This window comes from Rhinoderma darwinii, chromosome 8 (genome assembly GCF_050947455.1).
Source record: "Rhinoderma darwinii isolate aRhiDar2 chromosome 8, aRhiDar2.hap1, whole genome shotgun sequence".
Taxonomy (NCBI): Eukaryota; Metazoa; Chordata; class Amphibia; order Anura; family Rhinodermatidae; genus Rhinoderma; species Rhinoderma darwinii.
In genome coordinates, this window is record NC_134694.1 from 62,753,457 (window position 1) to 62,765,960 (window position 12,504).

General features: G+C 51.1%; 1 protein-coding gene across 2 annotated transcripts in view; it reads left to right on the forward strand.

Annotated features, from left to right (window-relative positions):
- Positions 1-12,504, forward strand: part of DLG3 (discs large MAGUK scaffold protein 3) — a 434,105-nt gene that overhangs the window by 49,422 nt on the left and 372,179 nt on the right. The gene's annotated exons all lie outside the window — the stretch shown is intronic.

Genomic DNA, 12,504 nt, shown 5'->3' on the forward strand with positions numbered 1-12,504 from the left:
TTTAGCATATAGTCGATTCCCACTTAACCGCAACAAGACTTGGTGAACATGCTTCCGATGAGTCCTCAGATTGGGTGAGTAGATCAGGAGGTCGTCCAAATAGACCACCACACAGAAATACAGCAGATCCCAGAAGATGTCATTAAAGAATTCCTGGAACATAGCTGGAGCGTTACTGTCACGAAGGGTCTGTGAACCCACTGGGCCGTACCGCCTTGGCGGTATGGCAGCTGGCCAACAGGGTGCAGGACAATGTCTATAGTTCGTATAGGTACCTGTGGTAGCTCGGACAGCAGAAAGGCAGGCTCGGCTGGGACTAGGCAGCAGGTAGACATCAGGCGAAGTGAAGCAGGTCAGACGTGGGATACAGCACGACACGACTTTGGCACAGCACAGTGCTCGACCAGGATGGTATGGAATGCAAGGAACAGGAACAGGAACTAGAACAGGTACAGGAACAGGAACACACTAGGAGGTCATCACATAGACAAACTTAGGAAACATCAACAACGCTCAGGCATAGAAGCAGGGGGCTGGACCCCTCTTATAGTCCAGGGTACTCACGGGTCAAAGTTCATCAAAAGTCCGGTACGCGTGCTGCCCCTTTAAGAGCGGGCACGAGCGTGAGCGCACACCCTACGGGATCCGACTGAGGTGAGTGGAAGCGACTCCTGTGGAGGAGGCTGGGGCCAGCGCTTGCCGACTCGTGGCTGTGGCTGTCAGGGGGGGATTGGAGCTGATGGCCCACAGCCACGGACATTACAGTTACACAATCCAAAGGGCATCACGAGATATTCGTAATGACCGTCTCGGGTGTTGAATGCGGTTTACCACTTGTCACCTTTGTGGATACGGATCACTTTATTACTTAGATCCAGCTTTGTGAACACCTTGGCCCCACAAATTCTGTTGAAGAGCTCTGAGATGAGCGGCAAAGGGTACTTGTTTTTGACTGTTATTTGGTTCAAACCTCGGTAATCGATACAAAGACGAAGAGATCCATATACCGCGTTCCAAATTATTATGCAAATGTTATTTTTCGCTACGGGATCCGACTGAGGTGAGTGGAAGCGAGAGCTGGCGTCTCCTGAGGAGGAGGCTGGGGCCAGCGCTTGCCGACTTGTGGCTGCGGCTGTCAGGGGGGGATTGGAGCTGACTGCCCGCAGCCACAGACATTACAGTATCCCCCCTCTTATGCCCCCTCTTCTTGGGTCCAGAGCGAGAGAGAAACTTCTTCAGAAAAATAGGAGCATTGAGGTTCTCCTCTGGCTCCCAAGACCTCTCTTCAGGACCAAACCCCCTCCAATCCACCAAATAAAAGGTCTTTCCCCTCACTTTTTTGGTGTCCAAGATCTCCTTAACCTCAAAGGTGTCTGAAGGGCCGCTGGAGGCAACCACAGGGCTAGGAGTTTTGGTGTAGCGGTTCAGAATCACCGGCTTCAGGAGGGAGACATGGAAGGAGTTGGGGATCTTGACGGTAGGAGGCAGCCGAAGCTTATAGGCGATAGGGTTGATCTGCTGTAGGATCTCGAAGGATCCGAGGAACCTGGGAGCAAATTTGCATGATGGCACCCTTAGTCGGATATTCCTGGAAGACAACGAGACCCTCGTGCCAGGAAGAAACTGAAGAGGTTCTCTTCTCCTTGTGTTAGCCTTCCATTTCATGCGGTCGACTGCCATTAGGATGGAGGATCGAGTCTGCTGCCAAATCTGCAGGAAGTCTTTAAAAGCGGAGTCAGCCGCTGGTACCTCGGAAGTATCGGGCACCGGGAGAGGAATTCATTGACGCTGGCCGTAAACAATGAAGAACGGTGTATTCCTTGTGGACTCGCTGGTGTGATTATTGTAGGAGAATTCAGCCCACGGAAGCAACTGCACCCAGTCACCATGCTGCTTGGAGATGAAGTGGCTTAGGTAGTTCTCCAAGATCTGATTGATCCTCTCGACCTGACCATTGGACTGAGGATGGTAGGCTGATGAAAAGTCCAACTTCACACCGAGGAGTCCGCAGAGGGCTCTCCAGAACTTCGAGGTAAACTGAACCCCTCGATCAGACAATATGCTGCGGCAAGCCGTGCAGGCAGAAGATGCATTGGATGAACAGCTTGGCCAGCTGAGGAGCCGAAAGAAGACCGGTCAGAGGAACGAAGTGGGCCATCTTCGAAAATCGATCCACCACCACCCAGACAGCACTGCATCCAGCAGAGAGAGGCAGGTCCATAGTAAAATCCATAGCTATATGCTGCCAGGGAGCATTGGGCACAGGCAATGGCTGGAGCAGACCAGCAGGTCTGGAGTGAGCGGCCTTGTTGGCTGCACATACAGAACAGGAAGAAACTAAGTCCATAATGTCCTTGGCCAGCGTGGGCCACCAGAAATGACGAGCAATCAGATCCCGGGTCTTACAGAACCCTGAGTGACCTGTCAGTCTAGAGGAGTGTCCCCCGCGGAGGATTCTTCCACGATCAGCCAGGCGCACAAAAGTCCTCCCTGGAATGTCCCCAACTTGCAGGGAATTGACAGAGACAATGTAAGACGGATCAATAATATTCTGTGGACTCTCCAAGGTGTCTTCTGTCTCGAAAGACCTGGACAAGGCATCGGCCCTCACATTCTTGTCGGCCGGGCGATAATGGAGCTCAAACTGGAACCTGGTAAAGAACAGTGACCACCTGGCATGATGAGGGTTCAGCCGTTGGGCCGTCTGGAGGTAGGTCAGATTCTTGTGGTCTGTAAAAATTAGGATCGGATGAGCTACGCCCTCTAGTAGATGTCTCTACTCTTCCAGAGCCAATTTGATTGCCAGTAACTCCCGATCCCCAATCGAGTAGTTGCGTTCTGCGGAAGAGAAGAACTTAGAGAAATATCCACATACCCTTGACTTGCCCTTGGGACCTCTCTGGAACAGGAGTGCACCTTCACCTTCAACGAGTACTGCAGCGAGACATCCGGATGATGGACAATAGAGGCTGACGTGAAGGCACTTGTAAAGGATCTGCCAGGCACTATGTCTGGGTATACTCCCAGGATTAATCAGTCGACACCTGAGGCCAGACCTCTGAGACTGACACCTGCTCCCACCAATCAGGGTGGCAGGCTCAGGAGTGGGAGAGCCTATCGCGGCCTGGTCAGTCAGAGTTAGCTCCGCCCCCTGTCCATTTATACCGTTTTCTCTTCCTCCTTGCTTGTTATTCTCTTGGATTCCTGGCTCCACTGCTGCCTTGCTCCAGCCTGCTTCTGCCGTGCTTCTGCCTTGCTTCAGTTCCGTTTATCCTGCATTGCTCTGCCCCTGGCTTGCTTCTGCTCCGTGCTCCCGTTTGTATACTCCACTACTTCCTGATCCTGACTGGCTCTTTCCCGCTCCGTTTCCTCGCGGCGTTCCGTGGGCTACTGTATTCCCTTGCGTGTTCCCTGTTTGTACCCCTTTGCACTTAGACAGCGTAGGGACCGCCGCCCAGTTGTACCCCGTCGCCTAGGGCGGGTCGTTGCAAGTAGGCAGGGACAGGGCGGTGGGTAGATTAGGGCTCACTTGTTCCCTTCACCTCCTTCCGCCATTACATAATAACAAGCCCTTACCTGGTCTACCATTTCTTCTACGCTGACGCTATAATGGACCCCCTTGAGACCCTAACCCAGCAGATGCGGGGCCTCTCCCTACAGGTCCAGGCCCTGGCTCAGAGGGTCAATCTGTCTGACGCTGCCTTTGTAGTACCCCTCACCTCACCTTTAGAACCCAACCTCCAGTTACCTGACCGGTTCTCAGGGGACCGTAAGACTTTTCTCTCCTTCCGGGAGAGTTGCAGACTTTATTTCCGCCTAAGACCTCACTCCTCAGGTTCCGAGAACCAGCGGGTGGGTATCATTATATCCCGACTCCAGGAAGGGCCCCAAGAGTGGGCCTTCTCCTTGGCTCCTGACGCCCCTGAACTTTCCTCCGTTGATCGGTTTTTCTCTGCCCTCGGTCTCATTTACGACGAGACTGACAGGACTGCCTTAGCCGAGAGTCAGCTGGTGACCTTACGTCAGGGTAGGAGACCTGTTGAGGAATACTGTGCTGATTTTAGAAAGTGGTGCGTAGCTTCCAGGTGGAACGACCCGGCCCTAAAGTGCCAGTTTAGGTTAGGATTATCTGACGCCCTGAAGGATCTGCTGGTTAGCTACCCCTCTTCTGACTCCCTAGACCAGATTATGGCCCTAGCAGTACGACTTGACCGACGTCTCAGGGAACGTCAGCTTGAACGTTTCAATGTTTTCCCCTCTGACTGCCCTGCGATTCCCCCCAAGGTCCCGTCTCCTCGCTCTTCCACGGAGGACTCGGAGGTACCTATGCAACTCGGGGCCTCCATGTCCCCTCGACAACGTAGAGAGTTTCGCAGGAAGAATGGTCTCTGCTTCTATTGTGGGGACGACAAGCATCTACTGAACACCTGTCCCAGGCGCAAGAATAAGCAGCCGGAAAACTTCCGCGCCTAAGTGATCATCGGGGAGGTCACTTGGGCGCACAGGTATTTCCCGTTAATACTAAACGCAATAAGATTTTGCTTCCCTTTCAGGTCTCGTTTGCTGGCCGGTCTGCCACTGGCAGTGCCTTCGTGGATTCGGGCTCATCTGCTAATATCATGTCTGTGGAATTTGCTATTTCTCTAGAGATGCCTTTTATTGATTTACCTTATCCTATCCCCGTAGTGGGTATCGACTCCACTCCTCTTGCTAATGGTTATTTTACTCAGCATACTCCTGTTTTTGAACTCCGTGTTGGCTCCATGCATTTGGAGCAGTGCTCTGTACTGGTGATGCAGGGATTATCGTCCGATCTGGTATTAGGTCTTCCCTGGTTGCAGCTGCATAATCCCACGTTTGATTGGAATACTGGGGATCTCACCAAATGGGGTAGTGAATGCCTGATGTCATGTCTTTCGGTTAACTCTATTTCTCCCCGGGAGGAGGTAAACACGCTTCCTGAGTTTGTTCAGGACTTCGCTGATGTGTTTTCTAAGGAGGCCTCCGAGGTGTTGCCCCCTCATAGGGATTACGATTGCGCCATCGATTTGGTGCCTGATGCCAAGCTTCCTAAGGGGAGGATATTTAATCTTTCATGTCCTGAACGTAAAGCTATGAGGGAGTATATCCAAGAATGCCTGGCCAAGGGTTTCATTCGCCCCGCGTCTTCTCCTGTAGGTGCTGGCTTCTTCTTCGTGGGGAAAAAGGATGGTGGTCTTAGGCCGTGCATTGATTATCGGAACTTGAATAAGGTCACAGTAAGGAACCAGTATCCCCTGCCTTTGATTCCGGATCTTTTTAATCAGGTTCAGGGGGCCCAATGGTTCTCTAAGTTCGATCTACGGGGGGCGTATAACCTTATCCGCATCAAAGAGGGGGATGAGTGGAAAACTGCGTTCAACACGCCCGAAGGTCATTTCGAATACCTAGTCATGCCCTTTGGGTTGTGTAATGCCCCTGCCGTCTTCCAGAATTTTATTAATGAAATCCTGAGAGATTACCTGGGTAATTTTCTTGTAGTGTACCTTGATGACATACTGGTGTTTTCCAAGGACTGGTCCTCGCACGTGGAGCATGTCAGGAAGGTCCTCCAGGTCCTTCGGGAAAATAATCTGTTTGCGAAGACCGAAAAATGTGTGTTTGGGGTACAGGAAATACCATTTTTAGGTCAAATCCTCACTCCTCATGAATTCCGCATGGACCCTGCCAAGGTTCAGGCTGTGGCGGAATGGGTCCAACCTGCCTCCCTGAAGGCGCTACAGTGTTTTTTGGGATTCGCTAACTATTACAGGAGATTTATTGCCAACTTCTCGGTCGTCGCTAAGCCTCTTACGGACCTCACTCGCAAGGGTGCTGATGTCCTCCATTGGCCCCCTGAGGCCGTCCAGGCTTTTGAGACCCTCAAGAAGTGCTTTATCTCGGCCCCCGTGCTGGTTCAGCCCAACCAAAGGGAGCCATTTATTGTGGAGGTTGACGCGTCCGAGGTGGGAGTGGGTGCCGTCTTGTCCCAGGGTACCAGCTCCCTCACCCATCTCCGCCCCTGTGCTTACTTCTCTAGGAAGTTTTCGTCCACGGAGTGTAACTATGATATTGGCAACCGCGAACTTTTAGCCATTAAATGGGCTTTTGAAGAGTGGCGTCACTTCTTGGAGGGGGCCAGACACCAGGTAACGGTCCTTACTGACCACAAGAATCTGGTTTTCCTAGAATCTGCCCGGAGGCTTAATCCTAGACAAGCTCGTTGGGCACTATTCTTTACCAGATTTAATTTCTTGGTTACCTATAGGGCTGGGTCCAAAAATATTAAGGCTGATGCACTGTCACGTAGTTTCATGGCTAATCCTCCTTCTGAGAAGGATCCTGCTTGTATTTTACCCCCTGGTATAATTGTTTCTGCCACTGATTCTGACTTAGCCTCTGACATCGCGGCTGATCAAGGTTCAGCTCCCGGGAACCTCCCTGGGGACAAACTGTTTGTCCCCCTGCAATACCGGCTAAGGGTGCTCAGGGAAAACCATGACTCCGCTCTATCTGGTCATCCTGGCATCTTGGGTACCAAACTCCTCATTACCAGAAACTATTGGTGGCCTGGGTTGCCTAAAGACGTTAGGGCTTACGTCGCCGCTTGTGAGGTCTGTGCTAGGTCCAAGACCCCTAGGTCCCGACCTGCGGGCTTACTACGTTCCTTGCCCATTCCCCAGAGACCTTGGACCCATATCTCCATGGATTTTATCACCGATTTGCCTCCATCTCAGGGCAAGTCGGTGGTGTGGGTGGTAGTAGACCGCTTCAGCAAGATGTGCCACTTTGTGCCCCTTAAGAAACTACCTAACGCCAAGACGTTAGCTTCTTTGTTTGTGAAACACATTTTGCGTCTCCATGGGGCCCCTGTCAATATCGTTTCGGACAGAGGGGTACAATTTGTTTCCTTATTTTGGAGAGCTTTTTGTAAAAAATTGGAGATTGATCTGTCCTTCTCCTCCGCCTTCCATCCCGAAACTAATGGCCAAACGGAAAGGACTAACCAATCCCTGGAACAATATTTAAGGTGTTTCATTTCTGACTGTCAATTTGATTGGGTCTCATTCCTTCCCCTCGCCGAATTTTCCCTGAATAACCGGGTCAGTAACTCGTCAGGGGTCTCCCCGTTTTTCTGTAATTTCGGGTTTAATCCTAGGTTCTCCTCCGTTTCCCCTGGTGGTTCCAATAATCCCGAGGTAGAGGACGTTCATCGGGAACTGTGCACAGTCTGGGCCCAGGTTCAGAAGAACCTAGAGGCGTCCCAGAGCGTACAAAAGATTCAGGCTGATTGTAGACGTTCTGCTAACCCCCGGTTTGTCGTCGGGGATCTTGTGTGGTTGTCGTCGAGGAACTTGCGCCTTAAGGTCCCGTCCAGGAAGTTTGCTCCCCGATTTATTGGACCTTATAAGGTCATTGAAGTCCTCAACCCTGTATCCTTCCGTCTGGAGCTGCCCCCATCCTTTCGTATACACGACGTCTTCCATGCCTCCCTCCTGAAACGCTGCTCCCCGTCCTGGTCCCCCTCGAGGAAACCTCCTGTTCCCGTTCTCACCCCTGAGGGGGTGGAATTCGAGGTGGCCAAGATTGTGGACAGTAGGATGATCCAGGGCTCCCTCCAGTACCTGGTCCATTGGAGAGGATACGGGCCGGAGGAGAGGACTTGGGTTCCTGCTCGAGATGTTCACGCTGGGGTATTGATCAGGAGGTTCCACCTTCTCTTCCCCACTAAACCGGGTCCTCTTAGTAAGGGTCCGGTGGCCCCTCATAAAGGGGGGAGTACTGTAAAGGATCTGCCAGGCACTATGTCTGGGTATACTCCCAGGATTAATCAGTCGACACCTGAGGCCAGACCTCTGAGACTGACACCTGCTCCCACCAATCAGGGTGGCAGGCTCAGGAGTGGGAGAGCCTATCGCGGCCTGGTCAGTCAGAGTTAGCTCCGCCCCCTGTCCATTTATACCTGCCGTTTTCTCTTCCTCCTTGCTTGTTATTCTCTTGGATTCCTGGCTCCACTGCTGCCTTGCTCCAGCCTGCTTCTGCCGTGCTTCTGCCTTGCTTCAGTTCCGTTTATCCTGCGTTGCTCTGCCCCTGGCTTGCTTCTGCTCCGTGCTCCCGTTTGTATACTCCACTACTTCCTGATCCTGACTGGCTCTTTCCCGCTCCGTTTCCTCGCGGCATTCCGTGGGCTACTGTATTCCCTTGCGTGTTCCCTGTTTGTACCCCTTTGCACTTAGACAGCGTAGGGACCGCCGCCCAGTTGTACCCCGTCGCCTAGGGCGGGTCGTTGCAAGTAGGCAGGGACAGGGCGGTGGGTAGATTAGGGCTCACTTGTTCCCTTCACCTCCTTCCGCCATTACAGCACTCTTCGGCTATTGAATGCGGACTCTGCCTCGGGAGTCCACACCTTGGCGTTCATACCCTTCTTAGTGAGGTTGGAGATGGGAGAAGTCAGTAAGGAGAAGTTTGGTATAAACTGCCTGTAAAAATGAGCGAATCCCAAAAAGCGCTGTATGGCCCTCAAGCCTTGAGGACATGGCCATTCCAGAACAGACTTTACCTTCTCAGGATCCATCTCGAGACCTCGATTTGAGACGATGTAGCCCAGGAAGGGTGGAGCATTTCTGTCAAACACACACTTCTCCAACCTGGCATACAGACGATTCTCCCTTAACTGTAGCAGAACTTGACAGACATGTCTCTGGTGCGTCACAGGATCTGGAGAAAAAAATCAAGATGTTATCAAGGTAGACTACTACACAAACATAGAGGAGGTCACGGAAAATGTCATTAACAAACTCCTGGAAGTCCGCGGGAGCATTACACAGGCCGAAGAGCATTACTAGATACTCATAGTGTCCATCAAGGGTGTTAAATGCAGTCTTCCATTCATCACCCTGGCGAATCCGGACTCGGTTGTAAGCCCCAGGCAGGTCTAGTTTAGAAAAAATCTTGGCACCACGTATATGATCAAATAGTTCAGAGATCAGTGGTAACGGATATTTATTCTTCACTGTGATCTGGTTGAGGCCTCGGTAGTCGATACAAGGACAAAGAGAGCCATCTTTCTTTTTGACAAAGAAGAACACGGCTCCTGCCGGGGAGGAAGACTTTCGTATGAAGCTACTCTCCAAGTCCTCTTTCACATAGGTGGACATGGACATAGTCTCTGGCAAGGAGAGACGATATACCCTGCCACGGGGAAGGGATGCACCAGGAATCAGTTCGATAGGGCAGTCATACGCCCGATGTGGAGGCAATGTCTCCGCCTCCCTCTTGCTGAAGATGTCCGAAAATGCAGCATAATGACTTGGCAATCCTGCCAATGACCGAGACTGCGAAGGCTGAGCCGAACGAATCTGCACCAGGCAACGGCCTTGACACTCTGGGCCCCACTGGAGAACCTCTCCAGAATTCCAGACCAGGACTGGGGCATGCAGTCAGAGCCAAGGCAGGCCCAGGAACACAAAGTTAGCAGCTTTGGATAATACATAGAAAGGCAGAAGTTCGGAGTGAAGCGCTCCCACTTGGAGGCTCAACGGCTTGGTTACAGCTATAACTGGGTCTGACAGAGGTAATCCGTTTACTGAATCGACTGTCAACGGGCTCTCCAGAGGGGTGGTGGGTAATTGCAGAAGGTCCACCAGGTCTCTACAGATGAAATTAGCAGCGGATCCAGAGTCCAGATACGCAAATACCTAATGCGTTCTCTCACCGGACACTATGGTCACCGGTATGGACAATTTAGACGGAAATCCATACTTACCCAAGGTTGTCACTCCTAGCAACCCTAGGTTTTAGGATCTTTGGGGACACAGGCGCACAGGATGGCCACCGAGACTGCAATAAAGACAGAGTCCAGACGTGCGTCTGCGTTATCTCTCCTGGGTGGATAACTTACACTGGTCCATTATCACAGACTCCTTAGGAAAATCGACATCTGAGGACAGCAGGGGTTGTTGCAAAGTAGGAGCCAGACTGGGAAGGACTTCCTCCCGTCGAACCTCTTGGAGGCGTTCTCGGATCCGTATATCAATCTGGGCGGACAGAAGGATGAGTTCATCCAGGGTAGACAGCAGATCCCGAGTGGCAAGTTTGTCCTTAATTTTAGGAGCCAGTCGATGCCAGAATGCAGCCACCAGAGCCTCATTGTTCTATAACAGCTCTCCGGCCAGGGTTCGGAAGTGGATGGCGTACTCACTCACGGAGGTGTCTCCTTGGCGTAGGTTAATCAAAGAGGCCGCTGCAGATGAGATCCGTCCAGGCTCCTCAAACACCATGCAAAATGTCCGGAGGAAGGCTTGGAAGTCACGGGTATCTGATCCTTGTCTCTCCCAGATAGGGTTCGCCCATGCAAGAGCCTTGCCAGTGAGGAGAGAGATGATGAAAGCAACCCTTGCGCCATCAGACGAAAATGTCCTATTATACAGGCTGAAGTGGATCTGGCACTGAATCAGAAATCCACGACAGGTACTTGCTTATCCATCATAGCGGTCAGTAAGTGGTAAAGAAACATGCGGATAAACACTACCAAGTGGTTAAGTCTGAGGATCAACACTGCCAGGAGGTGTAGTAGGAGGAACAGCAGCTTGTGCCTCCTGCCGACGTGCAAGAATGTTCAACGCCTGGAGGAGTTGGTCCTGTCGAGACAAGAGGTCTAGCATATCCGCTCGCATCTCTTGAGATGTCGTCATAGTTTTGAATCGACCAGCGGGATCCATGTCACAAAGTGTCTGTGGACCCACTGGGCCGTACCGCCTTGGCGGTATGGGGTAGCTGGCCAACGGCGCAGGACAATGTCTATAGTTCGTATAGGTACCTGTGGCAGCTCGGACAGCAGTCAGGCAGACTCAGCTGGGACTAGGCAGCAGGTAGACGTCAGGCGAGGTGAAGCAGGTCAGACGTGGGATACAGCACGACACGACTTAGGCACAGCACAGTGCTCGATCAGAATGGTATGGCATGCAAGGAACAGGAACTGGAACAGGTACAGAAACAGGAAACAGGAACACACTAGGAGGCCATCACATAGACAAACTTAGGAAACATGAACAACGCTCAGGCATAGAAGCAGGGGGCTGGACCCCTCTTATAGTCCAGGGTACTCACGGGTCAAAGTTCATGAAAAGTCCGGTACGCATGCTGCCTCTTTAAGAGCGGGCACGAGCGTGAGCGCACACCCTACGGGATCCGACTGAGGTGAGTGGAAGCGACTCCTGTGGAGGAGGCTGGGGCCAGCGCTTGCCGACTCGTGGCTGTGGCTGTCAGGGGGGATTGGAGCTGATGGCACACAGCCACGGACATTACAGTTACACAATCCAAAGGGCATCACGAGATATTCGTAATGACCGTCTCGGGTGTTGAATGCGGTTTTCCACTTGTCACCTTTGTGGATACGGATCACTTTATTACTTAGATCCAGCTTTGTGAACACCTTGGCCCCACAAATTCTGTTGAAGAGCTCTGAGATGAGCGGCAAAGGGTACTTGTTTTTGACTGTTATTTGGTTCAAACCTCGGTAATCGATACAAAGACGAAGAGATCCATATACCGCGTTCCAAATTATTATGCAAATGTTATTTTTCGCTGATTTTCCTAAATAGTCGATGCAAATGACAGTCAGTATAATCTTCAAGCCATCAACCGCTGGAGTATAATGCGAATTTTATTGAACAAATCTCCTAATGATAACAGATTTTTTTTTAGAAGTAAAAAACTCAAAATGCACTGTTTCAAATTATTATGCACAACAGAGATCAAAACATTTTAAAGGTTGTAAAGAGAACTAAAATGGTAATTTGTTGAATTTGCAACATCAGGAGGTCATATTTACAGAAATCAAAAGCTCTTTCAATAAAAAAAAACTTAGCAGGCCAAGTTACATGTTAACATCGGACCCCTTCTTTGATATCACCTTCCCAATTCTTGCATCCATTGAATTTGTGAGTATTTGGACAGTTTCTGCTTGAATATATTTGCAGGATGTCAGAATAGCCTCCCAGAGCTTCTGTTTTGATGTGAACTGCCTCCCACCCTCATAGATATTTTGCTTGAGGATGCTCCAAAGGTTCTCAATAGGGTTGAGGTCAGGGGAACATGGGGGCCACACCATGAGTTTCCCTCCTTTTATGCCCATAGCAGCCAATGACACAGAGGTATTCTTTGCATCATGAGATGATGCATTGTCATGCATGAAGATAATTTTGCTACGGAAGGCACGGCTCTTCTTTTTGTACCATGGAAGAAAGTGGACAGTCATAAACTCTACGTACTTTGCAGAGGTCATTTTCACACCGTCAGGGACCCTAAAGGGGCCTACAGCTCTCTCCCCATGATTCCAGCCCAAAACATGACTCCGCCACCTCCTTGCTGACGTTGCAGCCTTGTTGGGACATGGTGGCCATTCACCAACCATCCACTACTCCATCCATCTGGACCATCCAGGGTTGCACGGCACTCATCAGTAAACAACACGGTTTGAAAATT